This window comes from Triticum aestivum, chromosome 6B (genome assembly GCF_018294505.1).
Source record: "Triticum aestivum cultivar Chinese Spring chromosome 6B, IWGSC CS RefSeq v2.1, whole genome shotgun sequence".
NCBI lineage: Eukaryota > Viridiplantae > Streptophyta > Magnoliopsida > Poales > Poaceae > Triticum > Triticum aestivum.
The window spans coordinates 713751722-713758290 of record NC_057810.1 but is presented as its reverse complement, the minus strand read 5'-3'; the positions used below and the strand labels follow the sequence as shown (position 1 = coordinate 713758290).

The following is a 6569-nucleotide window of genomic DNA, read 5'->3' as shown; positions in this document are numbered from 1 at the left end:
TTTTTCCGCTAGCGAAGCGAAATCCTCCCAGTCGCCCACTCAGGTCCTCGTTGTCCGCCTGATTGGGCCAAAACTTCATTAGGCGAACCCAACGCGTTGGGGGTGCATGGGGCGCCGGCGGAAGCGAAAAAGCCCGTGGGCCAGCTCTGTCGGCGTGCTAGCTGCAGATTCTTCCTCCCGCGCGTCACTGTCGGCGAGCCAACCACTTTCCCCTTCACCGCCACGTCGTTGCCGGGACCACCCCTCTGCCCTCCACGGCTGGAAACCAGCGCCCCACCACAGAAATTAGTGTTGCCCCCCCCCCCCCCCCCCCCCCCCCCGGGGCGCCCATGGCTAGAGATGCTATAAGTCCGTCAGTCGTCGACTGTTGCCTACAACCAGCTCACCCACGGACGTGCTCCATCGCTCTTTCGCCTCCACCGGGGCATCATCTACCTCAATCTGTATAGGACGCACCCAGGGCTCCCAAGAACTGAGAAATATCTACAACAAGGAAACCAGAGACATCGGTCGCGCATACTTCCATCCACTCACTAGGTCTATCCAGGACGGTCATTGTGACCGCAAATGATCCCCAGGGTGACTAACATTTTGGAAATACATCATTAGCATTTTAAAAGATATATTTTCTCATGTCTACATTTTCCATAAGCATTGAACTTTTCTTTTACACACCAGGAAATGTTTTATACACATGTTTAACAATTTAGAAATACATGATTAACATTTCTATCGAGTGTAGTAGTATTTTTTGGTGTCTACTTTTTCCATACACGTTGTACATTTTTTGCATAGAGAAGGAAAAAAATGTATACACGTTTAACATTTTCCAAATGCAAGATTTTTTTTTGAAAACTCATATTATCTTATGTGTGTACCATTTTTCCATACACATTGTACATTTTTTATACATTTTTCGTATACATTGAAAACATTTTTTATACACAACATTTTTCATATGAATGATCCCATGTTTCAAAATTTTAAGATATACTTTCAGAATATGTGGAAGCATAATCTAAAGTAAAAAAAGGAAAGAAAAGACCATAAACAAAAAATGTGAAAGGGAAAATTCAGAAAGAATGTGAAAGAAAAACAGAGAAAAAAAACAGGGCTTTTATGAGGTCTCACTCTCACGCGCGCTGAGCTTCGTCTCCTCTCCCGATCTCTGTTAGACAGACGGAACCCTAGATCCAGAGCCCTCCCCCTCAATCCCCACCCTTCCAGGCGCCATTTCTCCCAAGATCGAGCGCGCAGCAATGGCGGCCAGAGTTCCCCCGCCTGCCAAGAGGAAGAAGGAGGTTCCAACTCGCCACCAAACCTGGCCGCTCTTCCCCCCACTGCGGCCGCAGGCTGGTCCACCCTCCCACCTGACCTCGTCCGCCGCATCGCCGACTCCCTCCTCGCCACCAACGACCTCGACTGCTACATGCACTTGCGCGCCGTCTGCCCCGGCTGGCGCGCCGCCACCGACGACCCCAAGGACAGCAGCTCCGACCGCCGCTTCGAGCCGCGCCGGTGGATCCTCCTCGACGAGGTCTTCCGGAGCGAGGGGGAAGATATGCTTCTGTGCAACACCGACAACGGCCGCTTCCTCCGCAGAAAGTTCCCCATGCTCCGCGACCACTACGCCGTGGCAACCACTCACAGCGGCTACTTAGTGCTGGCGGACAAGAGCCCTCCTCACACGGCCAGCGTCCTCAACCCTCTCACCGGTGCCGTGGTCCGTTTCATGGTACCCATGCCTCCGCAGATGGGTGCCGCTGATGTCGTCTTTCGTGATGGCTCTCCGCTCAAGCTCGTTTTCATCTGCAACTCGTCTCATGCGCAACATTACACGGCTAGTCCCGATAGTCAGAGTTTCACCGTGCTTGATTGTGGACCAGATTATAATTTCTTACTCAAGACGGCCGTGAATGGTGGTGTGTACGCGAGTTTGAACAAAGCTGCCACGTTTGCTATTCTAATCACCTACCTGGCAGCCTATCATTTCCCGCCTGGTTTGAGTACAAGCATGTTGCTTGCCAATGTTTTCTCCGGCTGCACATATGACGGAGACGATGATCGATGTTTTCTAGTCGGATTGGATGGACACATGTTGCTCGTCTTCAGAAAACGTACAAGCATCTTCCCCGGTGTTCTCAGATTTGACACCGTGACCCGCCAGCTCGTGCCTATGTGGAGCATCGGCAGGTTTGCCATCTTCATTGGGCATCGAAGGTGTGTGACTGTGGATGCTGATAAGTTCCCAGGCATTGAGCCAAATTGCGTCTACTTCACTCGACATCTCGATCGGTCCGCTCGCATATAGAAGTATAACTTCAATTTGATCCAAGTGATATCTGAAGATGTCGATTTCTTGGAGCATGACGATCAGTTTGTCCTCGTCGCCGACCGTCCTTTCACCATCATCCATCTTCTCTCCAGCTACATCATTAACATGCCAGATTCTCAACTGCCCTTCTAACAAAAGCCATAAGGTGCCGACAAGTCAACTGTGGGGACAGTGATCTCGACAACCGACCGACAATGTTATGCTTTTGCCAAGTAGTAATTGTTCCTAGTCATTTTATTTTGCTATTTTGGTTTGCCTTGCCCTGTTACGGGTAAGGCACATGTTGCTTATAGGATAGATCACCTGTGGTGGAACTACTGCTTTCTATCTCAATGAGTACTGCTACTACCTAGCTAATGCTACATCTATTGTGCTTGATGCTATCTTATGTCTATGTGTCCACTTGTTCTTCTCTTGTACTAGTCTTGTACTACTTCTTAACAACGTAATATGGTGCTTAATTTCTTAGTAATGTCGGCCCTGTTTTTGCCAACTTCAAAGTTTAGCTCCTACAATCGGGCATTGAATCTATTACCACGCCATGTCCTTCTCTATAAGCTTTGTTAGTTTGCAATGTCTTGTATTGGAGAAGAATCGGGTTTATTGATTTTTCGATTTGCTTACTGACGGTTTGTGGAGCACCTGTAAGTTGCTGCTAAGGCTTAGAACAGGGTACGGGTGATGAAAGTATTGTGTCCTGGTTGAATTATACTGAAGTCGTGGTTTACCATTGATCAATGAACTATCTGTTGGAAATATGAACAATTTACCGAATGATTTTATTAACAGAAATACTAGATAAAGCATGAGTAGTATAGCAGTGATAAAACAAGTCATGCGATTTGACAAAGAGAAGGTAAATAACATCTGCATATATGAGCTAGAACCGATCATCTCTCGAGCAGACAGTAGATCAAGATGCATATATGAGGTAGATACTAACATGTCTAGGGCAAACACTAGAATAAGGAACTGTGGCAGGACCTCTAACAGGAAAAACAAGAACACGTACGGGACATCAGCCGGAGCAGAGGCACTGGACTTGGGGTCGGTGTCCTCCATGTCGTCGAGGAGGTTGTCGACGTCGGGGTAGTAGTCATCGTCGGGGAAGTAGTCGTCGGAGTCCGGGGCGTCCGTGACGAAGAAGTCAGTAGTCGCGTAGAGCGCTCCCCAAAAACCTTATCACCCTTCTCCCGTACAAGACTCAAAGAGGTGCAATTTCAGAGGCCTACTGTCCCGACTCGCGGTGCACGCCGCAAGCCGGGATCAAGAAGAGAGCGTCAGCTCAGAGATTGGAACCAGTGGCGAGAGGAAGGAGAAGTTCTGCTGCGTCTCTCTGAGAGGAGCGACCTCCCTTTTATAGGCGCAAGAGAAGGAGGCGAGAGGGCAGCGACGGGAGGCGAAACGAAGAGAGGGAGACGAAGCGATTCGTATACCCGTCGTGCGTGGCAAAAATTTAACATCGGCTCGGCTCATTCCCGCAACCTGCGGCGCGTCGTGACGAGGCGAGGCGTGGCGGGCGGCGGAGGTGCGCGCGTGGATGTCCCTCTTGTTCTCATGCTCATACAAGTGGGAAAAGAGCCTCCCTTATAAAGAGGTCCAACTTCCTCTAAACTAGCAATGTGGGACTAAACTTTAGTTGCACCTCTTGCCTTTGCACGAATAGGCTGCCTGGGCCTTTAAGATTTATTAGGAATTTCTGAAACTGCTATTGGGCTAGGTCTAAATAGACAAAAATTCCAGCACTATCCATCTTTAAACTTGGCTGGAGACAATGTTGGGGCCTGGTTTTCTCTTTGGCCTTGTCCCTTATTCTTGGGAGCCCGGGTTTGGCGGCTCTTCAGATCCTGGTAAGTTATTTTTTAGCTAACTGATGTACACTTTAAGATTGCAATGTGCCATTGAGATCATCAATTCATTCAGTTAGGATATCAAGTGTTTTTTCTTAAAACAAAAATCAGTTTTTTTAACCCAGTAGACGGAGGTCAGGTGTATTCATTTAGCACTCACTAGTCATTTAGTTTTGTACCTGGGAAAGTGAAACCCTCTTATGTTTCAGGGGATACATTTTAAACTCTAAATGAACTTGCAACGTCTGCCTCCTCTGTTTTCCTTTGTAGTAGTCCAAGATGATCGATGGTTTTGTTATCTCTCTGAGATCATTGCATGTCGTTCTTAGGGCATCTACAGCACCGGCTATCTGTTGGCACCGTTTTTGCCAATCTCTGAACTCTGCTCCTGCCATTGGATATATTAATTTTGCAATGTCATGAATGGTGCAAGAAACGGGTCCTTGGTTTCATTACCGGTGGTCTCTGGAACTTCTGTACATGGCATTAGAACAGGGTATGGATGTAATGTTTCATCCATCTTTCTGAAGCTCCCTGTAGTGACTCTTATGCTTCCATCCTTGCAGAGGCCCAATCTGCAGCACCATTGCTGTTAAGAACAGAGGTGTGCTAAACTAGACGTTCTCTGCATATAAATATTTGTGAGACGGTTGGCGATTGCTATCATAAACAAGATATGTTGTATGCTGAACTTGCAAATAATGTGTACTACCATAAGGCGTGGGTCTGGAGAAGCTGCATTGAAAGTCGCATGTGTATGCTTGTGGCAAATCTTTCCCTATTTTTTTTTAATTTTAATTTAATAATAAAGCACGGATTGACTCCGTGGGTTCACCGTCACAATACACTTTTTCCCATGAATTTACGCTTTCAGTTTGAATTTAAAACATATACGCGAGAGGTGGTACTAGAGATTGATTTATTATTAGAGAAAGATTGATTGCGTTAAAGATTGTTGGGCCGTCGGTCGCTTTCCAAATTGGGCTGGGCCTTCCTTCTACTATAAAAAACTTGATGCGTTACCAACCAGACCGAGTCTCCTTCTTTTATCATCGATCGATGTGCTACTTCCTCTCTACTTTGCTTCTTTCTTTCTGCACGAGACGTCCGTGATAGCACATCGATGCAGTTCCGCAGCAGATCAGGTTTCCTTCCTCATCTTTGATCCAACATGTTCTCCTTCCTCTTCTTTCACCAATCTTTCCACTTTTTGATCTAATCCTTCCTACACCCGAAACCATCTCTAACACAAACTACTTTGTGCACCCATGGGGTGTCCGGCAGGGACTCCGGCAGGGTCACCTTTCTCCTAATAATGAGTAATAAAAACCGGTATGCCCGTGGGGTTCAATCTCCTGACGTAGAGAAGATCTTATTCGTTCATCTTTTCGTATGGGGTTCGTCCTGCTTCGGTCCCGCAGCGCCGCGTCGTCGTGCAAGCCGGCTTGTCATCAGCCTTGCAGCAGCACAACTCACCGCAGCACCGCCAGCTTCCTCCATGATCTGCGGCTTGCAGCACACTACAAGAAATATGTCAACTAGTGACCTTCTGTCAGTGACCCTGGAAGAATTGGTCATAGATCTATGACCATTTCAGACCAATTGGTCAAAAGCTGTTCGAGGGGCTCCAAACCCTAAACCATTGCGACCATTTTGGTCAGAAATGTCGTAATTTCCTTACACGAAAAGGTCATAAAGCAAACAGCGCTAGTCCGCTGCCTTATTTCTAGTTGCTAACGACCAATATAGATGGTCATAGCCTTGTAAATTGTGGTGGGTTGCTATGACTAGGCGCCACCTCATTAGTTTTGCCTATGTGTCATGTCTATGTGGCAGTTTTTGCCCTAGGTTGTGAAGCAACCTATATTTCTGTCATTCCCAAAATTCCCCAAAAAATCTCATAAATTCTTTAGGTCATATCTTCGTCAAATATGTAAAAACCTTCCTTGTCTAGTTCAAAAATGATTCAAATATATTCATTTTCCTATTCTGTTCAGAACAACAGTTTGTGAAGGAAGTACCACTTTGGCATGTCCAAATAGTATCCATTTTCTACAGTGCTTTTCTATGCCCAAATAACCATCCTCCACCAAATGCCAGCTCGATCCATTCATTATTTTGAGCCGAGCTTCAACATTCGTATTTATGTCCAGTGTGGTAGTTTGCAAAGCAAGTACCACATAGGCTCCTCCTTTTGAGCTGAAAATTTGTGAAGACGGTCTTCTTAGTAACTGATCATCCTCAGCCAAAACTCACGCCCATTAGCCATGTGCATTTCCCGTACCGCAAATCAAACACTTGGCTGCTTATTCATGTTTGAGCATCGATCAGTCTCCTCGTGAGAATCTTATGTTGTGATTTTCTTCCTAGCACCTACCTAGGGA

The 6569-nt window shown here is 46.6% G+C and overlaps 1 pseudogene; it reads left to right on the top strand.

Annotated features, from left to right (window-relative positions):
* Nucleotides 1–1259: 1259 nt before the first annotated feature.
* On the top strand, nt 1260–2467 carry LOC123139719 (uncharacterized; annotated as a pseudogene).
* Nucleotides 2468–6569: the final 4102 nt, after the last annotated feature.